The sequence below is a fragment of the Saccopteryx bilineata genome, chromosome 6 (assembly GCF_036850765.1).
Source record: "Saccopteryx bilineata isolate mSacBil1 chromosome 6, mSacBil1_pri_phased_curated, whole genome shotgun sequence".
In the NCBI taxonomy this organism is placed as follows: Eukaryota; Metazoa; Chordata; class Mammalia; order Chiroptera; family Emballonuridae; genus Saccopteryx; species Saccopteryx bilineata.
The window spans coordinates 34,590,384-34,614,987 of NC_089495.1; the positions used below are offsets into that span (position 1 = coordinate 34,590,384).

The 24,604-nt window shown below is 45.2% G+C and overlaps 1 protein-coding gene across 12 annotated transcripts in view; it reads left to right on the top strand.

Annotated features, from left to right (window-relative positions):
• The window catches only part of CSGALNACT1 (chondroitin sulfate N-acetylgalactosaminyltransferase 1), a 344,630-nt gene that overhangs the window by 276,920 nt on the left and 43,106 nt on the right, over window positions 1–24,604 (top strand). The window lies entirely within an intron of this gene.

Below are 24,604 nucleotides of genomic sequence, written 5' to 3' on the forward strand. Positions count from 1 at the left end.
TGCAGGTTGGATGGGGAGAGCCTCAGTCCTACTGGTTGTAATGGGACTCCAGGAGCTCCTATCTGAGGGCTGGCTCAGGGGGCAGGAACACAGTGCAGGTTGGATGGGGAGAGCCTCAGTCCTACTGGTTGTAATGGGACTCCAGGAGCTCCTATCTGAGGGCTGGCTCAGGGGGCAGGAACACAGTGCAGGTTGGATGGGGAGAGCCTCAGTCCTACTGGTTGTAATGGGACTCCAGGAGCTCCTATCTGAGGGCTGGCTCAGGGGGCAGGAACACAGTGCAGGTTGGATGGGGAGAGCCTCAGTCCTACTGGTTGTAATGGGACTCCAGGAGCTCCTATCTGAGGGCTGGCTCAGGGGGCAGGAACACGGTGCAGGCAGGCAGGCTAGCAGCGCAGAGGCTTCTCCGCAAAGCTCTTCTCCCCTGTGCAGAAGTGGTTGCTAGGTTCTGCTTTCCCCCCTCTGTTTGATCCCAGGTAGCCACCAAGAACCTTTCTTAGTCCTCAGGGTTCACATTATCCGCCTCTTGGGAGCAGTTTGAACACAGCTCTTTTGTGCCCTCTCTTCCCTTTCTGCCTTCACCATGATCATGATCGATGGCAGGTGTCCGTGCTGGAGGGAACAACTCAATGTGAAGCTCCGAGTGGATGCAGGTTTACCCTCATGGGTTCACTCTGAAGGCCGGTCGCTCTTGGTCCTCAGGACCCCCAGCAACAGTTTGGCAGAACCTGGGTTCAGCTGACAGTGCCAGCAGCCCTGGTGCTGTCTCTCTGAGCCACTTTCCTTCTGGCACCTTACCGTGCTTTCTAACTTTTTTTTCTTAGCCTCCTAGTACTCCTAGGGGAGGGATAGGAGTTTTAAATGGCAAGAGGAAAGAACAAATCACCTGTACTTCCTTTTCTTAAAAAAAAAAAAAAGACCCTGCTGTCAACAGCGCCTTTTCTTTTTTAGCCTGTCTCTCCCTTTTCCCTTCTTTCCCAAAAATATGTTTCACAGTCGGTTTGTGAAAACGAGCGTGAGTTGCAGCAACCTCTCAGACATGGCCTGCCATCTGCAGCTTGGTCTGTGCTATGAGCCATATATTTAGAATGCCTAAATTAGTAGTGTTCTGTATGCTGTTTACAGAGGAGCGGGAATGTCGGCTGGAGGAACAAGGCCTCTGATCAGGATTGGTTTCTGGAGGGTGGTTTGGGCTTTTATGCACAAATCCCAGACGTTAGAGATATCCGGGGGACATTGAGTGAACGGATGATGGGTGAAGGCAGCTGGCCCATGTGGTAATTGTCCACGGAGGCCATCAGTCATTTTCTGAACTTGGAGCAAAATTTTGCTTCTGTTTGTGCCATTCAAGTTGTGGACAGGGGCTTCGGTTAGAACTCACATGGCTAAGAAGTGTGTGTAAATGAATCATCACAGCTGCTAGATAGAAGCTATGCTTGGTTGGCTTCCAGAGTAAAAGGTTCTTTTTTTCAAAATTTAAAGTTGGAAGATACATACTCAACTCTGTTCCATAAGGTAAAGGAAAGATGTTCTTGTCATGGAGCCAGTGAAAAGACAAGATGGGACACATGATGGCTCAGACGTCACCAGCTTCTCTTTCATAGCATTTGTGTCCTGTGATTGCTGAATTTTCTGGGCCTCCCACTAGACTGAGAGGAGAAACTATTTCTCATGCCACTGAATAGCCCTAACCGTAAGCCCTTACCCATAGACACCGCTATATGTTTGTTGAATGAATGAGTGAACTCAGAGAGAGAGTAGGAATAGGATCACAGGCCGTGCACAGGAGGAAAAAACACTTCCTTTGACGGCTCTGCAGAGTGATGAGTAAATCTTTGCTTACTTGATTTTTCCTGTGAGACAGAGACTAGGAATTTAAGGCCTAAACACATAAAAATAACCACTGAACTGTTCCGTCTGACAGTGATGATTTCACCTGGCACTTTTGTTCTTCCATAGCCCTATGTATCTTGATTTAAGTCTCTAAAGTAGAAAGCTAATTTAATTGTGTTTTGTGGTCTAGTGATTAGTCTTGTTCTCTCACGTGATCCGTCTCCAGTCTCCTCCGAGGACACCCTTTTCCCACTGTGACCCACACCGCTCTCTTCCCTGTTAACCCATCCCAGGTTCCCCATCTCTCATCTTTATACTGGGCCTGGAGGGATACATCTCCTACCCTTCCAGTGGGGCCATTGTTTCTTCTTGGCCAGATTTACTTTAATTACTTGCATATAATTAATTTTCAACAATCTTGGCTCTGTGTAAAATGAAAACCCTCTGAATTCTGCTGTGACTTGTGGGCAGGTAAACGATTTCTACACCCAGTTCCACTGTCTGTGTTGGGGGAATGATGTTCCTCACATGGTTAACAAGCAATTCTTTTCCAGCAGGTGGCTATCCTCTAATTCACCTCGATTCTGAGACTGTCCACCTCGAGACAGCATCAGACTCCACAGGTTGAGGTCTCCGTCCCACAAGGCCCTCCGTGCCCCTAACACCCACTTCAGGTACCTGTGCTTCCGACCAGCTGGCTACCAACAACCCAGCTTCTTTGGGTTGAGTGCTTTGCTAGAGCGGCTCACAGAGCTCAGAGAAACATTTTACTTACTAGATTACTGATTTATTATAAATAAAAGGATACGGTAAAGGATACAGATGGACACCAGACGGAAGAGACGCACAGCACGAGGTATGTGGGAAGGGGTGTGGGACCCACCACTTTCCTCACTCCAGCTGTTGATCAGCCTCGAAGCCCCTGGAAGCCCGTACGTTTGGGATTTCGTGGAGGTTTCATCATGTAGGCAGGATGAATCATTACCTCCTTCTTCAACCCTACTCTTTCTCCATAGAGTTGGTGGTGGGGCTGAAAAGTCCAAGCTTCTAATCATGGGTTGGTCTTTCCTTGTGGTGACCAGCCCTCCTCCAGGAGTCATCTGGAAGTCCGCTCAGGGTCACCTCATGCAAACCAAAGGCAGCCAGCCCTGTCACTCAAGGAAATTACTGTAGTTTTCACTCCATAAGATGCACTTCCCCTCCCCCCCAAAAGTGGAGGGGAAAATGTCCGTGCATCTTACAGAGTAAAAAATACGATATTCTATTAAATATTTTAACACACCATTTGGTTCAGAATATATTTTTCTTATTTCCCTCCTTAAAACCCTAGGTGTGTCTTATGGTCAGGTGCGTCTTATGGAGCGAAAAATACAGTATGAGGGTTTCAGGAGCTCTCTGTGAAGAACTGGGTTCAAAGGTCAAATATTAAAACAAAAGATGTTTTAAGTGCTTTTATCACTTAGGCAATTACAAGGGTTTCAGGAGCTCTATGCCAGGAACTGGGGAAGGAGAGAGAGGTGGATTTAACGGCAGGCGCACTGGGCATGCGCCCTGGGCCCCGCCTTCTGAAGGGCCTCGCCAAACCCCAACTTTACACCTTTCTCTAATGACACCAAGTTTGGTTTCATACGTGCAATTTTAACATTAATAGTATATAATATTTTTTACTTACTTAAAAATATGGTGAACATGCATTTTTATTTTCCCTGTGTCTCTCTTTTTTGTAAGGGGCCCAGTATTTTCTTCTGCACCTGGGGCCTCAGCCGAACTTAATCCGCCTCTGGAAGGAGATCAACATGTATTTTCTGTTGTCTCATAGTGGGCACACTTATTAGTCCCATCCCTGTACTGTCTTCTTTCCTAAGTGTGGCTTTAGAGTCAGGCTGGATGGATTTAAGTCTCAGCTGAACCATTGAATTAAGTGTGCCAGGTGGACAGGGTGCTTATCCCCTCTGATCCTTAGTTTCTGTATTTATAAAATGACCAGTATTAGTACCTAGTGGGATTTTGCAAGGAATAGATGGATTATTACACGATGCTTTCATAGCAGTGCCTGGCACAACAAATGTTAATAATTATTATTACTGTTTTGATTATTTGTTGGTAGGCCTGGAGGAAAGCTTTTTTTTTTTTTTTGTATATTTCTGAAGCTGGAAATGGGGAGAGACAGTCAGACAGACTCCCGCATGCACCTGACCGGGATCCACCTGGCATGCCCACCAGGGGGCGACGCTCTGCCCACCAGGGGCAATGCTCTGCCCTTCCGGGGCGACGCTCTGTCGCAACCAGAGCCACTCCAGAGCCTGCGGCAGAGGCCAAGGAGCCATCCCCAGCGCCCGGGGCCATCTTTGCTCCAATGGAGCCTCAGCTGCGGGAGGGGAAGAGAGAGACAGAGAGGAAGGAGAGGGGGAGGAGTGGAGAAGCAAATGGGTGCCTCTCCTGTGTGCCCTGGCCAGGAATCGAACCCAGGACTTCTACACGCCAGGCCGACGCTCTACCACTGAGCCAACCGGCCAGGGCGGAAAGCATTTTTATAGTCCTAGAAAGTTTTTAGACTCCTTCCCTGGCTTCTGATACCTTCCAGAATTCTAGTTGATTCTCTCTAAGACACTGTTAAGATAGTGGTAGGTTTATTTCCATTTCTTGTCTCAATCACTGAATATAAACAAATTACAAGTTTTTCAGTGAAGAAGGTTTGAGAAGTTGTCTTCATAAAATTAGAAGAGTGATCTAACCCAGTGTTAATATTACGGTGATCAGTGGTCATATTTTAAATGTCTGCAGGGTATTAATCATAGTTTCTGTGCGTACAGTATCTGTTGAAGTAAGAGGGTGTCTCTTGGGAACTGTTTGATGGGGAGTGTTTTGGATCTAGGATGATTATCAGTATCCACTCACATTTATTCCAGCATACCTTGGAAGGGGAGTTTTCATTCTTCTTCATTTCCTTCCTTGGGCTGCTGTGTTTCATTCTGAAGCCCTGAGCATTTTTTGGCTAGATAGCGCTGCGGTCTCATGATTCCTCCCAGGTTTTCCCATTAGAACCCTATTAGGAGATGGATAGCATAGGCAGGAGAGCGCAGTTGGCGAGCGGAAAGACGCTTCTGGGCCGAGAAGCGCTGCCAGCAGCCGACCTGCCACAAGCCCCTTGGCTGAAGCGCAGGCGCATTTGTTAGGGCTGTGGTTTCTCACCCATTGGAGTTCATGAATAGCCGCGTCTTTCAGAGACTGGCCTTTAGTCTTGTCTGGAATTTTACCCATTATTCGTACTGACTCTCCATTCATCCTGTTAATTGCTATTAGATTCTAGTTTCTCTGGCTTAGGGCTCATTTGTTTTGCCCTTTGTGCTCTGTGCAGACTCCGCTGTGGTCTGGAGGCCGCGACCCCTTCCTCCAGGGAGGGCTGTGTCCCAGACCTCCCTGTCACCATAGCAGGGCATCCAGAGCTCTTCAGATCTGGCATCTGTTTGGCGAAGCAAGAGCAGCAGTAAAAGAAACTCAGCTTTTATTTCCAGACACCACAGCTACTGCCGGGGGTGAACCGGTGATCTCTCTCGGGTGTTGGCTGTCTTTAGTCAAACTGTTTGCCTTTTTAAAGCAAGACTGTGTTTTAGGGCCTCGTTCATGGTGCGTTTTTATTGAATAAATGTTAGCATGATAGCTGAGTCTCTGGGGCAGAATGTGAGTAAGTGTTGAAACACACGCTCTCAGGAATAAAATGTAAGCTCTTCCTAGTTGTCGGCTTGGGGAGAAATTGAGGTGATTCTTCAGAAAAGAAGCACCAGGTAAAGGTGTGAGCTGGCATTTGAATGTAGGTTAGCCTTCCTCCCTAAAAATAATGGTTGAAGGATTTTTCTTCACCTTGGTTTCCTCGTGGTGGACATGTAGTCACACAGGCGTTCGATAGTAGACAGACTTTGTCTTTCCTACCTACCCACCAGTGTCATCGAGGACCCACTCGGGCCCTGTCGCAGGCGTTGGGGACCCCAGGAATGCAAACCTAGACAGAAAGCCCAGCTTGTGGTGTATCTGTTCTAGTTGAGGAAGAGCATAAACGTTAACTTAAGTAAGCAAATTATATAGGAAGAGAAGAGGTGGTTCCCTTTACTGGGGAAAATAAAGGAGTGGGAAGAATGCTATCGTCTTAAATAGGGAGTCAGACTGGGCCGGTTGACAAGGTGACGTCTGAGCTGACACTTGAAGAAGGTGAGGGACAAGTCATTCCTACATCTGGGGGAGGAGGGTTCCAGGGAGAAGGAGCAGCTGGCCCGGCAGCTCTGGACAGGAGCCCACCTGGCGGGTGGAACAGGTGAGAGACAGAGGAGGAGATGAAGTCAGGGGGAGGCCCATGTGGACCATTGAGGGGACTTTGGCTTTTACCTTCAGTGACATGGGAGACCCTGGCCGGTTGTAAGCAGAAGGGTAACATGACCTGATCTGCATTGTAAAAGGACTATTTTGGGTGCTGTGTTGAGAGTAAATTGTGGGGAGACAAGGTAGAAACAGGGAGACCATTAGGTGGCAGTTGCCGTGGCAACCATTAGGTGACAGTGGAGGTGGTTAGCAGTGGTCAGAATCTGGGCACATTTTGAGGGTAGACCCAGCATAGTTTACTAATGGATTGATGAGAGGAAGAGAGGAGCCAGAAATGACCGGAGATTTTAGCCTGAAGAACTAAAAGGGAACCTTGTTATTAAAGGAGATGAGGAGACTCTGGGTGGAGTGTGTGTGTGTGTGTGTGTGTGTGTGTGTGTGTGTTTTACGGGGAGAACACAGGTGTGTTTTGTAAGTTGTAGATTTCTTTCAGATGCCTAAACTGCATGAAGCTTGTTTTATTTTGGGGGGGGGGATTATGAGAAACATATTCTGATAATAGGTTTACACACATGATTTTTTCTCAGAGAACAGACCCCTGTGTAACTGAAAGTGGTCGTCATTGGTTGCTGGGCTGGTGAGAACATTTGTAGTCGTATGGCAGGGCAGAAATAGGATTGAAGGAAGTAGAGGAAGTGGAGTCCTTGGATATACTCTACACAGTCTGGTACTGCTCTGTGAAGCATGGAGTCACTCACCGCCTGTGGCTATTTAAAATTAATTAAAATGGTATAAAATGAAAACTTCAGTTCTTCACTTTCCCTAAATGCATTTCAAGTGCCCAGTAGCCATTTGAAAATACAGATTAAGTCTACGGCCATACTACCCTGAACGCACCTGATCTCGTCTGAAGATACAGATTGAGAACATTTCCATCATGACCGGGCATTATATGTGACAGTGGTGATCTGAAGACAGCATGGTGAAGGCAGGGAAAGAAATGGAGCAGTAGCTATTCTGAGCTTTGTGTGTATGCCTTCAGGGGTGGCGTGTGTGTGTGTGTATAAGAGAAAATACTGTTTTATCCCTGTATCTCCATAATTTTTAGCTTTGCACATAAAAAGGGGTTGGTGTATGTTTGTTGATTGACACTCTGACTTGCTGTTGGGTGGCATCAGTGTTCTGGTGATCTAACACATTCCCAATCACCCAGCAGACTTGTGCTGAGCACTCTTTGTGCTCCGACTACTGTGCTGCATGTTGAGGATTTAGAAATGAATTTCAACTGTGTGAATGTATTTGTGTCCACAGTTTTGCACTTTCTTTCCCCAGGGAAGTTCAAAGTCCTTTGAGGTGTTGCCCCCCACCACCACCACCGCTGCTGTGATTTGGGGCTTATGGGGAGCTTGGGTAGCCCTGCTGAAGTCCCCGGGCAGGTTAGTTAGCTAGAGACCTGTGATATTATATCCCCAACTCCACTGTAGCCCCTTAGGCACACAATTGTCCATGTGTGTTTATTGAGCTTCTGCTAAGTGCCTACCCATTTGATAAGTGGTAGAGTGTAGCAAAGATTGTAAAGGAAGAGAAAATCCCTACTCTAGTTGGGAGTAAGAGACATTGTAAATGCATGAAGATAAAACATGTGTTTACAGTGATTAGGAAGGTGCCACTGAGAGTGTGGGCGGATGGGAGGGCAGACATCCAGGGCATGGGAGGGGGTGTGGGGGGACATGAGGGGACAGCCGCCTGGAGCAGTGGCCAGCAAGGCTGCAGAGGAGCAGGATGTGACTGTAAAGAGCAGTTGTGATTTTATTAGCCACACATGAGAATCTGCTGCATTATGAGGCTGGTGTCTGATTAATGACAGCCTTGAAAACTTGGAAAAAGAATTTTAACTTTGTTTCCAGCAATGGGGAGCATTGTTGGTAGTTGCTCAGGGAAATGACCTGATGCAAGAGGAACTTGCTGAGTGCATGGCCCTGGCGTGTGAGACCAGAGACGTAGAGAGCAGGGCTGGGAGGCACTGACCTTGCCTGAGCTTGACACTTCAAACTTCAGTGTCGTGAAGAGAAATAAAGGTTCTTCTTTCTCTTCCCGATGTTGTTAGTGTTGTTTCTAATGTCACAGATAGCTCACTGCTGGGGTGTTTGGTGGGGATATAAAATGGGAAGAGAAACAAGCCCCTCTTTATAAATTCACATCTTACTCCTTAGCACTAAATAGTCCTGATCACTAAATTGCCCAGAAAACCAAAGATTCCTGGTGATGCTTCAGCATCTGTGTGATTTACCAGATTTGTTTTTTTAAAAAAATACGACTTGTTTCCTAATTAGAATTTAAAGGAGGCAACTGAAATGTGCATTGATGTAGCTGTAACTAATTTAAATGAAAAATTAGCTGACTTGCCGCATTGAAAAATATTCCTTCAGGGCTCTGAGACATAGAGGCACCTGTCATCTCCCTGTTTATATCACACCTGGCTTTTTAAGAGTCCCAGTCCGGCAGGGTAAAGTTCTTTCCTGAAGATTAGGTATTAGTGTGATTTGTGGACAGGAATCTTTTTTACCTAAGTCAAGAAATGTGGCTCTGCCTCAGGTCCTTGGTAAAGCTCCCAGCTTCTGAGGGCACTTCAAGGGGACTACTAACTGTCCAGGTGCCCCTACTGGCACGAACGTCCCTTAATTCTGGGTAAGTGCCTGTTCATAAAAGCTCTTCTTACACCTTTGGAACCTGTGCTCCTTTCGTGCGGCACCAGATTTCTTCATAAGCCTCAACTACTGCAGTGAAGCCATCATATGCCTATGACGGAGCATTAGGGAGAAAAACCAAGAGTGAAGTGTCCAGATTTTACATGTGATGATACTGGGAGAAGAAGAAGAAGAAATTTAGCTGTATCAAATTTTGACATCGATAAAACCAAAGGCCAGTCTGCAGGGCACTTGAACCACCGGCCTGCAAGTGACACTTGAAGGACTCTCCTCTCACCATGCTCTTCCAGTCCTCTGAGACCGTCTCTGTGTCTACACTGAGACTAGAGGACAGAGTCTGGAGTCTTTCCTGCTGGCAGTATGTAGCCTTTGAGTTGTTTTATTCCGGGTCAGTGCCGGCTTGATGATACCATCCTCACTGGAATGAATGCATTCCGGAACCCAGAAGACCACTTTTACAAAGTTTTACATACGGGTCCTTGTCTTGAAGTGTAATATTTTCTCATATCTCTTCCAAATTCCATTTTCTCACATCATAACAACCCACATCTCATAATCAGTCACTCATAAGGACATTTATCTTTGTATTCCACATCTATGACACCATCAAATAAGCCCTTTTCCAGGCATTCACGATTTCCTTGTGTTTCCAACGTTTCATCTCCATGTTCTTATAGAAATGTCCCCATGCAAACACTAACCTAAAATGGATTTATATAGAACATGTAAAACAAGGTCTTATCAAGATCAGTACTGTTACGCTCATGACAAAGATGCACAATGTCCTTATAAATCCTTTAACGGAGAATAACAAGTACAGAGGTCTGGAAGCTTTCCTGGTTTCAGTGTTGTTCACTCCTTTTATTTGATTATTAGGCCTTCCAGGGATAAACACTTCTGTTACATTAGGCCCCTGCAACATCAGCGCTCCTTTACTGATGTCATTTAGAGTAATGGAGCAATTCAGTGGTGGAAAGAGGGAAGGCATTACTTTTGTTGTTACTTAATTTCTAGAATCATACTGAAGAGTACCAGTGCCCCTTGACTGCCTGTGAATGACTTTGCCTCCATTAGGGAATCACTAGATTATGGAAGCATTGAAATTATGTTTCCTAGAGCAGTGCTTTCTAACCTTGGCTGCACATGACAGTCTCTTGTGGGTAATCCAGGCAGCACTACAGACTAATTAAATCAGAATCTCTGGGGGTGGGACCAGGGCATCATTGTTCCTCAGGCTCTCCAAGTGATTCCAATGTGCAGCCGTGGTTGTGAACCATGGCTTTTAAGAAATCACAGGGTCTAGCGCAGGGATAGCCTCACAGGTGATAGTTCTTAAGCCTGTGCCTGTTCAGGGTGCTGGTCCCTGGAAACTGTGATATACTCTTTGTGAAACATAGTGAATTGCAGATTTTCTCTCCCCTCTTTAAGGAGTACATGACCTTCCTTGGTGTGTGTGTGTGGGGAGGGGGAGAACCTGAAAATTTTCATCCCACACCCTCAAGTAATATGCTAGCTAACACTTGTTGAGTGCTTAAAATATTTTGTGAATTGAATGCTATATATGTACATCAGTCCTCACAACAATCTTATGTCATAGGTCTTTTATTATGATCAATCTATTTTATGACAAAGTACACAGAATCTTCAGTCACTTGCCCATGACTACACAGCTGGAACTTAAAACCTGGCTCTAGATTCTGCTCCTATCTACTGCCTCTCAGTCCACACGGAGAGAAAGTCAAACACTGATTCATTCCACAAATACAGGGCTGGGCAAAAGTAGGTTTACAGTTCATATGGAAAGAATATATAATAATAATAATAATAAAAAACAACTCTGGGCTATAGCTGGTTGAATTAGTGGTAGATTGTCATCCCAGTGAGTGGATGTCCCGTTTTCGATTCCCGGTCAAGGCACAGTGGAGGAGTGCCCAGCCCATCTGCTTCTTTACCCCTCCCCCTCTCGCTACTCTCTCTCTCTCTCTCTCTTTTCCTCCTTCAGCCATGGGTTGATTGTTGCAAGTTAGCCCCAGGCACTGAAGATGGCTCCATAGTCTCTGCCTCAGGTGCTAAGAAGAACTCAGTTGCTGAGCAACAAAGCAATGTCCAAGATGGGCAGAGCATCGCCCCCCCCTAGTGGGCTTGCCAGGTGGATCCTGGTTGGGGTGCATGTGGGAGTCTGTCTCTGATGCCCCTCCTCTCACTGAATTAAAAAAGAATAAAAGAATAAACTCTGTTTTGTGCACTCACAACTATAAACCAACTTTTGCCCACCCCGTATTTACCCATACTTTTATTGTGAATAGCTTTACAGATAACAGACCTATGAATCACTGTCAGAAAAATGAATTAAAAATCAGTGGTTTGAAAGTAATTATTCTTGGTTAGATGTCCTATATTACCAGCTCTTCTATAGCTAACCACCTTATATAGCATGTTAACTATTTAAATGTATTTTTTCAATTCTCTTTGAGATTCCCTCTTTGACCCATGGATTATTTAGAAGTGTGTTATTTAATTTCCAACTGTTTAGAGATGTGCTTGTCTGTTATTGGTTTCTACTTAGAACCTTTTATGATGAGGGAATAACTCAGTATGGTTTCATTTCTTTTAAAATTATTAGTTTGTTCTATGGCCTCAAATATAATCTATCTTGTTGAATGCTCCATAGGTGCTTGCAAAATGTGTGTGTTATGCTACTGTTGGTTGGAGGATTCTATGTAGTTTGTCGATCCTGTTGGTTGATTGTGTAGTTCACATCTTATCTATACTTAATAATTTTGTCTAGTAGTTCTATCAGTTGCTGACAAGGGGATTCAAGTCCCTAGCTATGATTGTGGAATTATTTCTCCTTTTAGCTTTATCAGTTTTTGTTCTATATATTTTGAAGCTTTGTTGTTTGGTGCATAACCATTTAGGATCATTATTCTTCCTGGTGAAGTGATCCTTTTATAATTTTTTTTATAATGTACCTCTTTGTTTCTAGTAATTTTCTTTGTTCTCAAATCTATGTATCTTATATAGCCAATTTTTTTTATTAATGTTGCATGGTATATCTTTCCCTATCCTTTTTCTTTCCACATACCTATGTGATCATTGAATTTGAAGTGAGTTTTTTTGTGAATAGCCTATACTTGTGTTTTGTGGGATGCGTGTGTGTGTGTGTGTGTGTGTGTGTGCTTAATCTACTCTGTCAATGTCTTCCTTTCACTTGGTATATTTAAGCCATTTAGACTTAAGGTAATTATTGATGTGTGAGAGTTTGTCTTCCAAGGTAACTATTTACATAAGCAGGATACATTTTTATTTTAGAGAGTTCATTAAGAGACTTAATTAAAATAGCTATCAGTGGCTACTTGACCAAGTGGTCTGTTTATTTGTGTGATTTTATGGCCAAAGTAAGAGTTTGAGATTATCCACTTGATAATTTCTAGATTAAATTTATCGCAGCCATGCTCAATTGTGTGAGGTTTTGGGGTCTCAGCTGCACATTTGTTCATGTGTTTGGTGAGCTCAAAACTTTTTATGAGGGAAATTTTAGTCCTGGTTGGGGAATTCTCTTTGCCAGCTCCATGTCGAGGTTGGGTGACCTTATGTCCTGGCACATCTCTAGAGAATGTTATCAGAAGAGGATGCCAATAGTGCTGTAAATGCAATAACCAATAATGCATGTTTGCATCTACTCTTTCTGAGCAGCATAGCATATTTACATATTTACATGTTATCACCAGTTACTCATGTCCCAGTTGTTATTGCTGCATTACAAACTATCCCAGAATTTAGTGGCTTGAGATCACATTTTTATATGCTGATGACCAGGAATCCAGAAAGGACACAGTGGGGATGGAGATAGCTTATTCCTGTTCCAACACATCTGGGGCCTCCTCTGGGAATGTTGGGAGAGTGGGGGTGACCTGACAGCTGGGGTCTGGAATCGTCTGAATGTGAGCTCGTTTACTCACACATCTGGCACCAGGGCTGTGATGGCATTAGAGTCAGGACTGCCTACACGTGACCTCTCCCTGGAGTGTGGCTTCTTCCAGCATGGCAGTCTCAGGGTGGTGGAACTCTTTGTGTGGCATTCTGGGCTCCCAAAGCAAATGTTACAGCAAGCAAAGTGGAACAAAGTGAAATCTGCATCACTTTGCTGTCCTTTCTTAGGCAAAACAAGCCATAAGCCCAGTAGGTTCAAGGAGAGGGAAACAGACCTCTCCCCTTGATGGGAACATTGTCAAATAATTTGGTGGTCATGACCTACTTGAGAGAAAAATGTTTAGGTAGTAACTACCTAAATAAGGTAAATATTACCCATTGTTATAATTCTCTAAATTAAAAAAAAATTCCTTATTTTGAACTACCATCTAAAAACTGCATGCCTAATAGAACACATTGTTCTTTTGCTTTAGTTGTACAACATCAGTCTTATATGTTACTGAAGTTACTAAAAGAGTTTTATAGAGGCATCCTAAAATCACAATTGTATTTCTTCTGGTTTGTTGTTTTGTCATGGACACAGTCATGTATTGTTTAGTACCTGTGTTGTACAGCTGAGGGAACTGAAGCTTTGAGAATTGGCTTTGCCCAAAGTCAGAGAGCGAGTTAATGGTTGAATGGAGTGAAAATTCAGGTCTCTCTTTCTCCTGGGGCCAGAATGTCTCTCTAACAACGTGCCCAGCCTTGGTTACCTAAGATGTCATCTTAGGACTCACCAGCCCTGAAGAGATAGCTCGGTTGACTGGAGCGTCGTTCCAATGCACAGAGGTTGCCGGTTGAATCCCTGGTCAAGGCACATATAGGAACAGATTTATGTCTCTGTCTCTTTCTATAAAATCAATCAATAAAAATAAAATAATAATAATAATAATAATAATAATAATAATAATAAAAAACTTGCCACCTCACATAGCTTGAGCACATAGTTCTGAGCAGATTATTATATTAAAAATATGTTCCAGTTGGGTTAAAAAAAATCTCCTCCTTCCCAGTAGCCAGTATTAAAGTCTCCTGGTGTGCTTTTCACCCAATAGGAAAAATGCCTTTTACACTCTATTATGTGTTGTGTTTTTCCTGGGTGATCAAGTTGAGGTATATGTCCATATCCAATTCTGTGTTTCTAAAGACCCAGAAGAAAGTGTAACATGGGATTCATTCTTCAAATTGAAAGTTGATCACTAGGGTTTTTCTTTAAAATTTTACAGTGGTTAGAGCTTATGTATGTATGTATTTTTTAGTTTAAGATTCAGATTGTTATATTTTAGCTATAGTAATTTCCCCTCAAATAAAAGAAAATCCACACACCAATATGCAAACAAAACCCAAAACCTACGTGGTGACAAATGATAAGACCACCTGTTAAGCCTAATTCGGAGGGACCCAAAACATTGAAGACAGGAACAAGGTCCGTCATTTACACATCAATGCTTTATTGTCTAGCTTGGCCAAGCGGCGGCTACTCCAATAGTTGTCTGAGGGAGAGCATGCGCTGGCCCTTTGTTCTACTTAGTTTTTATAGTTTTGCAAGTGGGAAGTACAGAAGTAAAAATTGCAATTAGGAGCCCCTTACCACTATTGGTTATAGTCATATGTCCTTTAACATGATAGGACCACGTTCAATTTGCAAGCCATACATCCTTTTGGGGAAAACAAAATTTATAAGCCAACACAATGGTAGAAAGATGTCTCTTTACATATTAAAAGGCATTCCTATATTATCTAGTGTTTATCTGCCATCTCTCTGTCCAGAGTCACAAGTGTTAACCACACACATTTACATAGGAGAGGTAGTTTTGGTGGGGACAGATGCCCGCAAATGGCTCATTGCTATGAGAAAAGGTTTATTTTGGCTTTTCTCTCCCTTCACCTGGCTAGCCATTCACCCTTTTCCCCACAGGCATGGTGGAGTGTCTGGGGATCCATGTTTCCCTCCCCTTTGCATTTACAATACAATGCCAAGGGCCATCCTGACTATGCCAATCACACAGTACAGAGACTATTTTCACAATTTCTCTGCACACCTTAACCCAAATCAACAAAATATTTCTCAAGCCTCCCAAAATATTAATATTAATTCTGTAGCTTTTGGCACTTTACAACACCTACGGGTGAAGTGGCTCAGTGGCTCCTCAACTGGAGGGGAGATTCTGCCCCACCAGTGAGAGGTGCGAGAGGATTTCTTTTTCTCTCCTGAAGTGGCTCAGTGGCTCCTCACGCCTTGGTATGATTCGTGATATGGAAACTGCCTAACCCTTCAGCCTCATGTTTTGCTGTGTTCTCTGTCTAGCCCCACTCCCAGCCTTCCTGAACTTCTATTTTCTGAATGTACCGTATTCTTTCCCTATTCTGTTGTACTCTATCATGTATGGTGGTCCAGCTAACGACAGAGGGCTTCTCGCCTGCCCCATGTTGTTTATCTGCTACACAGCTCCGCATCTTATCTCAGGTGCTTCTCTTGGGTGGCTGTCCCTAAACCAGCCCTGTTAGCCCTGACCACAGTGCTATAGCTGCTCATTTCTGCTCGTGTGCCTTCCAGGACAGGTCCATGTTTTTTATTCATCTTTATTCACTCTAGTCCAGGGGTAGTCAACCTTTTTATACCTACCGCCCACTTTTGTATCTCTGTTAGTAGTATAATTTTCTAACTGCCCACTGATTCCACAATAATGGTGTTTTATAAAGTAGGGAAGGAACTTTACTTTATAAAATTTATAAAGCAGAGTTACAGCAAGTTAAAGCATATAATAATAATTACTTACCAAGTACTTTATGTCAGATTTTGGCTAAGTTTGGCAGAATAAATCTTTATAAAACAACTTACTATAGTTAAATCTATCTTTTTATTTATACTTTGGTTGCTCCGCTACCACCCACCATGAAAGCTGGAACGCCCCCTAGTGGGTGGTAGGGATCAGGTTGACTACCACTGCTCTTGTCCATTACCAGTAATGGAAGGTGCTCACTGAGGATTGTTGAGTGAGGGGGTGACTGGATTAGCAGGTTAACAGAAGCATGTCCTATCATTCACTAGCATCTTGCCTTTACCTACTGCCTTGTGGCCCTAGAATATTTGCAAGCAATGATACATTATTCAGATTTCACTTAAAATTCTGCCAAAGTTTAGGTCATAGATCCACATTCTCTAATATTATAACATAAATGTTAAAAAGAAAAGAGGATTGGGGTCTACAGGTTGTTTTTCATGTTGATTTCCTAGATTGGTGTGGTTATCAGTTCTTCTTTTCTTTTTGTGACCATCATAGAAGCAACAGGGATAGCAGATCCAACCTTGTCATTGAATGTGTTTAATGGGCATTTAAGAATAACTTCTCTCTCATTAGATGTTTGGTAGACTTGGACTATTATTCTATCATTACTCATTACAATGTAATAAGTTATTGTTTTTTTATAATGTCTAACATTTTTACCAGTTTGGGATAACACAGTGATTTCACAAAAGCTAGTTCTTACACCCAATTTAATAGGTCTGGTGTGAGGTCCACAAATCTGTTTTCTCTAAAGCTGGCAGTTTCTATTGGCATAAACAAATACAGATCAACTGGTATCCATTATGGTGGAAAATTGTGAGCTATATTCTAGGCCTTTGGATTTATTTCTTGCTCTTTAGTTTTGCTATGTTTTACCTATAGTTTAGAAGTTCCTCAAAGATACATATATTTCCCCCCAGATGTCCAGGATTCAATCTTATAGTTTATTTGTTAAATTAAAACAAATTCCTAAAAATTTTTTTTTCAATTACTGTTGACCTTCAATATTATTTTATATTAGTTTCAGATGTACAGCGTAGTGGTTAGACATTTATATAATTTACAAAGTGATCCCCTGTAAGTCTAGTACCCACCTGACACCATACATAGTTACTGCAATATTACTGCCTATGCTGTACTTTACATCCCATGACTATTCTGTAACTACCAATTCGTCCTTCTTGACCCCTCACCTTTTTCACCAGCTCCCCAATGCCCCTCCTATCTGGCTACCATCTGTCTATGTTGTGTGTTTATTTTGTTTTTTAGATTCTACATATAAGTGAGATCATATGGTTGTTGTCTTTGTCTGACTTATTAAAATGAACTCTTACCACTGACCAATTAGACGAGTTATTCAAATAAAATAAATGCTTATAAGAGGTGCAACTTAACTATTTTCCTTGAAGCACAAGCAGTTGAGGTTGGAGCTTTCAGTGTACACTGTGACTTGATTTTTAACACTAGGAAGTAGGAACCTGGAGTCATTACATATCCTGTTTAAGGTGATGCAAAGTCAATGGCAAAGTCAGGTTTAGAGCCTCTGGTATAGGTGTTGGCCAAGCAACAGAGGCTGTCGGGCACAACTAGGAGACTGGGCATGTCCGGCGTCTGGAAGGAGGCTGTTATAATTATGTTAATGACTGCGGGGACTGTAGGTGTGATGTGGTGGAGTTGTGCTAACCAGGATGAGCGGGTGGTGTAGTGAGATAAAAGGTCATGGTATCTGATAAAGAGCTAACAATTCCCATTGATATTATACATTAGAAATGGGTTTCTCAAGCAACAGCTGAAAAGTCCTCTTGCAATATTGCTAAGCAGTTGTCTAGACACAAATATTATATATGTTAGTTTGTGTATCACCAGGCTTTTTACCAGAATTTCAAGAATCCTCCCATCTCTGGATCTACAGTGACAACTTTTTTTTTTTAAAAAAGGAGTGATTGGATTCAGCTTCCAGACGTATTTGACATCAGGGAACGGCACAGCAAGAGGAGGACTTGTTCCTGCACTGTGACGTGTCACACTGAGAGCAGCACTATGTTAAAGGGCTGATGAGGCCGAGAGGGATGACAAAATAAAAATAGTAGTGACGACTGCGGTCCTTACTGCTCACGCTGACATCACTGAGCCCCTCCTCCCGTGGACCAGGCTTGAGTGTTTACATGTGCTAATTTACTTAATATTCTCAACATCCTGTGAAGAAAGAGGTATTATTATTATTGATCCCATTTTTTAAAGACCAGGAAATTATTGTCAATGACTCAGTTAATAATGTATACCTTAGTCTTCAAAGGCAAATTTTAAGACTGACTTTTCTGGTATTCCTTGGGAAGTTGATTAGCTTTCTGAAGTATCTTTATTGATGTTTTTCTATCATCAAAAAGTCAGTCTTGAAAAGGAGAACAGAAAGGAAAGAAGTTATGAACATTCTTCTGAGTGTAAAGTGGATTTACCTTTAAAGAGCTTTACCATGACATGCTCCTAAATTCAGTCGTTTTGCCTGTCCCTCTGTGAGCATATCATTTGTAACTTTGAACAAGTCCTATAAAGGCCCCAGTTCACCCATCTGTAAAAGGAAATGGGTAGATGGCTTACCTCTTTGGAGGAGTTTTTCTAGGGTTAAGATGATACTTGTAAACATGGTTTGAGAAGCAGACAGGAGTGAGGGTAATGTAAACACAGTAGGCAGTCTGTCCTCTGTTTTGGAGATCAGTTGCCTAAGGAGTTGCGCCCCACCCAGCTCCGCGGTTAGCCGCGGTTAGCCGGAGACAATGGTGTGGACAACATTCCTTACTCTTTGACCTTGCTCATTGCTGCTGCCTCTATCTGACATTTTCTGCTTCTCGACAACATCCTGGGTATACTGTCTCACGGTGTTTTGAGAGGAAGTCCTGCAGCTGTTCGGAAACGAACCCTGATAATGGCTGCTCCAGCTTCCTCCCCTCGGATGTTTGTTCTGGAATCCCTGCTGAACTCTGCTATCTCAGTCCCCACCATTGCGGTCCAGCCTCTTAAACTCCTTAGTTCAGGTGGGCGTCTCAGGGGTGCAGGTTTTCACAGTGGGCTTCTTAAAGTAAGGTTATGGAAAGAGATGGAGCTGCCATTTCTTTATAAGAAGCCAACGGTTCTGGAAGTACACGAGCCCCGGGGGAGAAAGGCCTGTGTGGCGGAGGTCTCAGGTATCACAGTCGGGTCCTGCCTGGGTGGCCCGAGGGAAAGGGAGGGGCCCGCCTCCCCGGCACCTGCACCCTGGGCCCGCTCAGCCCCTTCCGGGAGCTCCACGTTTCCATGAAACTTTCCGTCCGCAGGAATCCATTCCCCTCCTGACTTCTGTTATTCCTCTGACTTCCGGCTCTTCACTGTTTATTGTCACTTTGGTCCACCTCCTGCCCTTTGACCCTGCCTTTCCGCAGGCCTTACTCCTCCTGCGCTGGGACCCTGTCGTGTTTTCCTTCAGCCCCTTTCTTCCCAGCCCCTGCCTTCGCTCTTCATACTTGTCCCGCAGAGCCCAGCCCTAGGTCGGCGTGTCAGCGTCCTTTCCCCTCCTTTCCCGTTCTTCATGCTGCTGGAGGGCAGCCGCTGAGTCGTGTAAACGCATGGTCTCCGCCTCCCCCCTGGGCCATTCTGTCATTCCTTCCCAGGGCCTTACCCGCTCCATCTCCGTCTCCACTGCCCAGCCCTCCACCGCTCCCCTCACAGTCCGTACCCTTACCCGCTCCATCTCCGTCTCCACTGCCCAGCCCTCCACCGCTCCCCTCACAGTCCGTACCCTTACCCGCTCCATCTCCGTCTCCACTGCCCAGCCCTCCACCGCTCCCCTCACAGTCCGTACCCTTACCCGCACCATCTCCGTCTTCACCGTCCCTGCCCAGCCCTCCACCGCTCCATCTCCATCTCCACCGTCCCTGCCCAGCCCTCCACCGCCCCATCTCCGTCCCCACCGTCACTGCCCAGCCCTCCACCGCCCCATCTCCGTCCCCACCGTCCCTGCCCAGCCCTCCACCGCCCCATCTCCGTCCCCACCGTCACTGCCCAGCCCTCCACCGCTCCATCTCCGTCCCCACCGTCACTGCCCAGCCCTCCACCGCTCCATCTCCGTCTCCACCGTCCCTGCCCAGCCCTCCACCGCCCCATCTCCGTCCCCACCGTCACTGCCCAGCCCTCCACCGCTCCATCTCCGTCCCCACCGTCACTGCCCAGCCCTCCACCGCCCCATCTCCGTCCGCACCGTCACTGCCCAGCCCTCCACCGCCCCATCTCCGTCCGCACCGTCACTGCCCAGCCCTCCACCGCTCCATCTCCGTCCCCACCGTCACTGCCCAGCCCTCCACCGCTCCATCTCCGTCTCCACTGTCACTGCCCAGCCCTCCACCGCCCCATCTCCATCTCCACGTCACTGCCCAGCCCTCCCAGCCCTCCACCGCTCCATCTCCGTCCCCACCGTCACTGCCCAGCCCTCCACCGCTCCATCTCCGTCTCCACCGTCACTGCCCAGCCCTCCACCGCCCCATCTCCGTCTCCACCGTCACTGCCCAGCCCCCCACCGCTCCATCTCCCTCTCCAGCGTCACTGCCCAGCCCTCCACCGCTCCATCTCCGTCTCCACCGTCACTGCCCGACCCTCCACCGCCCCATCTCCGTCTCCACCGTCACTGCCCAGCCCTCCACCGCTCCATCTCGGTCCCCACCGCTCCCCTCACAGTCCGTACCCCACCCCGAATCTGCTCGCTCTCAGGGTTGCCTTCCTCCTGCTTCACTGAGCAATTAGACATGCGTTCTCCTGAGTTCCTTTGGCTCCTTCCCCAAACCTGCACTCTGTGTACCCTGCGGTCCTCCTCTGTCCTGCTTTGGGAAACAGGCGACCGTTCTCTGTCCAAGACCAAGTCCTTCCCTGGGTTGTAGATTCCACCCTCTCTCATTTTTTCATTCCATCCTTATCCTCATTATTCCTACATGTTTCTTCCTCTCAGCATATGGAGTTGTTTCTCCCCTGCTCCCCTTCCTTTAAATGAATTTTAAAAAAAGAGAGAGAGAAAACACTGTTAACTCTGTAGGTTCCTCTGGCTACCACTCTGTGGCATTTATTTCCTTCTTTACCCAAGCACCTTGCTGCCTGCTGTTCTGAGCCGCAGATACGCATGAGGTTTGCAGAAACAGATCTCTGGTTTTCATGGAGCTTACCTTCTAGTGGCGGGAACAGTAATAAATAGGTGGGTAAGTAAACACACTCAGATGATGTGCATTGAAAACAGGGTGATGTGAAAGAGGTGACAGAGAATGACAGGGGGTAATTCAGAGAGTGAAACTAGGGAAGGCCTCTCTGAGGACGTGGCATTTTGGGTTGAGAGCTAAAAGGGGAGAATGGTCGGTCATGCTAGGACCCTGGGGAGAAAGCATGGGCAAAGCAAATATCCTGAGACAGCAATGTACTTGATTCAAGAAAACAAAAGGAAAGTAGTTACTCAGCTTGCTCCTGCCACTTTGTAAGGCCAGTAGCCACAGCCACCATCACAGCCGCAGCCTGGCCCATGCAGGTTTGCATTTGATTCGGACAGATGGTAATGAAACAATGGAGCCAAAAACTGGTGGGCCATTAGCTTTAATCCTAGCTTGCACCTGGCGGGCAAGAAATACACAGTGGGAAAACACTTCCCCTTCTATTCAGGGCTCCCAAAGTCACTGACTTATCTGAGTTTTCTAGAATCAAAGGTTTCTAGCTCACCAGTCTTATTCACCTCTGTTCCCCATCTTCTTCTCTCTGCACAAACTGGCTTCTCCTTCAGCACTCCGCCATCATGGCTGCTTCTCCTCCCCTCCATGTGGCCTTTCTCTGCTCCCCCCCAGCATGGGCTCCTCTGCCCCATTTTATAGTGTAGAAATCAAAACCTTTAATCCAATGTACAAACAAGGAAGTCTCTAATACAAAGTCACTTATCTGAGGCATAATGGGATTCCTCATGAGAGTGCACCACCCCACATCATGCAACAGTCAAGGGTGGGAAAGGCTTAGTCTTAAAACTAAGCCTTAGGTTATAACCACCCTGCCTGCTTACAACCTGTTCCCCCACACCCAATGCAAACTATAAGGGAGAAAACATATATATCATATTTACAAACTTATTTGACCAACACACTTCATTTCAATCATCTTTTAGATCTGGCTGCTTCCCTGTCACTCATCTGAAACCATTGTTGGTAAGGTCACCAGTGATCTCCTACTTGCCATCCAGTGCTCCGTTTTGTCCTCATTGTACTTAACCTTGATGTGCCTACCAGCTGCACTGTTGAGCAAGCCCTCCTCACCAGTGGGGGCGACCTCCCTGCTGCTCTGTTCGGCCTCTCTCTCTACTTTTCTCACAGCCGTGAACCTCTCTCTGCCCTGTGGACCTGCGCACTCTGCACCTGCACGGTCGGGCTACCCCAGACCTGTATCCTGGGCTCCCTCTTCTCTTTCTACAGACTAACTGGGTCATCTGACCACACCCACAGCTTCACCTAAATGCTGGGGACACCTAACTCTGTCCATAAAAGGCGTATCTGTGGAGCTTCAGACACCTCATGTAGCCCCTCCAACCAGCATATCCAAAGGTTAACCCATATGCTTGTCTCCCCAGTAACTGGAGTCACACTGCCTTTCTCCCTGTCCCTCGCCTGCCTTCTCGTTTCCGACCCGCTGCCCCCAGGCTCTTTCTGCTTCTCATTCTCTCTGCCGCCCTGTCATTTCTCGCCGATTCACTGTGCTTCTCCGCTTGCTGCTCTCTGATCTCACTCCCGGCCCTCCATTTGTGCGCCACACCGCTGTGAGATGATGATACTGTAATGACCTCATCTCGTTCCTGTGACAGACCTCACGTGGCCCCCTCGGCTCCAGGACTGTGAGGGTGACCTAGTGGGCCAGTCTGGTGTGCCCTACCTGACTTGCCAGCCTCCTCCCCCCCTTCTCTCCCATACCTACCTTTTGCACGCCAGTCTTGCTGAAGCTCGCCAAACATAACAAGTTGGGTTTCGTTTGCATTGTTTACTCAGTAACTTTGCTTCTGCTGTTATCTTGCATAGAATGCCCTTTCTGATCTGTAGCCTTGGCAAACACCCACTCAGTCTTCAGTTCTGCTGAGGTATCTTTGAGATCAAACTGTTCATACCCTCCAGCAGGTGGAGACGCCTTCCTTTGTCTTTCTTACACCTTGGCCAGATTCTCATAGGTGCTTCTCATATCATGTTTGCCTGTTCTGTTTACCTACCTACCTTCCTCTCTAGAATGTGAATTCTGAAAGCACCGTGATTTTTATCATGTTCATCTTTATATCTCTGCTATAGAATACAGTCTATGGTAAATAATAGCCATAAGAAAAATCAAGAAGGATAAAAATAGCAGTGTCAAGTGAATATGAATCGTGTGAAGTTTGCGGGTCACCTGGTAAGGGACTCTGCCCACTGTTGCACAAGAGTCATACACTTAATTGCTTCTTACTTTTCGTCTAATACCAATAGCTTTCATGGAGTGATAGGTAGGTTGCAGTTCTGTGGGGGCAATGACGCTGGAAAAAAAGTCAGCTGCCAGGTAGATTGTTGTACATGGAAATAGAGTCACAAGAAATTCTTGATGGAATTCAGTTTGGCTGGTTATGCTGATGTTTGTGACGGCATGACTACAGTATATTAATAAGTTTTGATTTTTTTGTTCAACAATAAATTGAATTCTTGTTCATGGAAAAATGAGACATCTCCTGAAAATAAGACCGAATACGTCTCTAGGAGCAAAAATTAATATAAGACACTGTCTTATTTTCCGGGAAACACGGTAGTACGAGTGATGAAGTAAGGAGGAGCTCTGAGGGAGGCTCTTAGAGGCTTCTGATTAAGAACCAAGTGTTGAATTTGTCTGCCCGGATCTGTGACATGAAAAAATACGCACCAAATGCAATAAATAGAAATAAGGAAAGAGCTTCATGCATTGTTTCAGTAAGGACATCAGTCAGTGAGATTGCTTCTTATCAAACGAAAGAAAGGTTTAGTGAAAGCAGATGCACTGAGATGCCCGAGAAAGCGAAGGGCGTGCAGACAGTTCTCTGACCCTGCAGGTGAGGAAAAGCTTTAAAGTGGTGACTCTTGATGGGTTTTTTTATGGGGAGAAATTACTTACATTATAGTATCTGAGTGTTTGGCAGTCTTAGGACATCTCTTTCCACAAAAGTCACCTACTTTCTCTAAGAAAATAAAGCTGATGACAGATGGCGCTGTAATGATGTCTCGTTTATCTTATGTGTTCTGGGTTTGAGATGTTTCATTTCAGCAGAATTTTCTAGATAACTGAAGCATTGTTTTGAAGTGAAATCTTTCTCAAGTATTGCTATGTTTCCCTTCTTAAACAGAGTAAGGATAGCGTGCTCTTGTAGGAACAGAGTAAGCAGGTATATGGTCTTTGTGATATTTCCAAGGCAGTTTACGAGGGTGGAGTGTTTTCTATCTCTGTTGAATCATCTCAGACATTTACATTTCCTTTTAAAATGATGTTCTTCCTCCTTGCCTGCTGTTAGGAGGTGACCTGTCACTCTTTACTACTGTCAGCATTTCCATCTGTTACAGATTTCCTTTTCCTATATACTCAAATTTTTCTTGTTAGCAATATTTTTGTTGTTGTTGTTGTTCACAAAAAGACCGCCTTTCAGAATTAATGGTGTTGAATGTGTTGTAGACTGTAAATTCAGATGATGGTTGTTTAGCAACTGTTACTGTCCTCCGTTGAAGTAAAAGAAGAGCCCTAAGGGTGGGTGTGCAGATTACCTGGGGGTAAACAAACTAAGACTTTGCTACTGACTTTCTGTTGTTTATTCTGACTTCTGTTTTTTATGTTCCTGCCTTTCCAGACTCTTGAATTATAAATGTCACTTATGAAATGTGACCTCTGAGGAGTAGAGCCCTGCACAGGGTATGGCCCAGTCAGTCATTCACACGTTTGGAGAACACAGGCAGATCACAACTTCCT